Below are 1109 nucleotides of genomic sequence, written 5' to 3'. Positions count from 1 at the left end.
TGTATGTGGTTCTGGATCTGGATCCTGACTGCTGTACTTGGATCCTGGTTGCTGTGTGGAATGTTGGACCTGGGTCCTGGTTGGGTTATGGGGTCCTGTACCCAAGTCCTCACTGTTATATGTGGTCAGGACATGGGTCCTGACTGCAGTATGAGGTTCTGGATCTGGGTCCTGGTTGGGGTGTGGGGTGGTGGACCCGGGTCCTGGTTGGGATGTGAGTTTCTGTACCCAGGTTCTGACTGCTGTATGTGGTTCTGGACCCGGGTCCTGGTTGGGTTGTGGGGTTTTGGGTCCAGCTCCTGACTGCTATATGAGATCCTGTACCTGGATCCTGACTGCTGAATGGGGTTCTGTACTCTGGTCCTGGTTGGGGTGTGGGGATCTGGATCCGGGTCCTGACTGCTGTATTTGGATCCTGGTTGCTCTGTGGAATGTTGGACCTGGGTCCTGGTTGGGTTATGGGGTTCTGTACCCAAGTCCTGACTGTTATATGTGGTCTTGGCCCTGGGTCCTGATTGCTGTATGGGGTTTTGTATCTGGGTCCTGGTTGCTGTATGGGGTCCTGCACCCAGGTCTTGGCTGCTATCTGTGGTTCTGGACCCGGGTCCTGGCGGGGATGTGGGGTTCTGGATCCAGGTCCTGGCTGCTATATGAGATCCTGTACCTGGGTCCTGACTGCTGAATAGAGTTCTGTACCTGGGTCCTGGTTGGGGTGTGGAGTGTTGGGCCTGGGTCCTGACTGCTGTATGGAGCTTTGTACCTGGGTCCTGGTTGGGGTGTGGGGTTCTGGATCCAGGTCCTGACTGCTGTATGTGGTGCTGGATCTGGATCCTGACTGCTGTATTTGGATCCTGGTTGCTCTGTGGAATGTTGGACCTGGGTCCTGGTTGGGTTATGGGGTCCTGTACCCAGGTCCTGACTGTTGTATGAGGTTCTGGATCTGGGTCCTGGTTGGGGTGTGGGGTTCTGTACCCAGGTCCTGATTGCTATATGCAGTCCTATACCTGGGTCCTGACTGCTGTATGGGGTTCTGTACTCTGGTCCTGGTTGGGCTGTAGAGTGTTGGACCTGGGTCCTGGCTGCTATATGTGGTTCTGGACCCGGGTCCT

This window comes from Centrocercus urophasianus, unplaced genomic scaffold (genome assembly GCF_019232065.1).
Source record: "Centrocercus urophasianus isolate 14NV4802_14NV808 unplaced genomic scaffold, USGS_Curo_1.0 seq_545, whole genome shotgun sequence".
Taxonomy (NCBI): domain Eukaryota; kingdom Metazoa; phylum Chordata; class Aves; order Galliformes; family Phasianidae; genus Centrocercus; species Centrocercus urophasianus.
The sequence above is the reverse complement of the archived record's forward strand: the minus strand, read 5'-3'. Positions refer to the sequence as shown.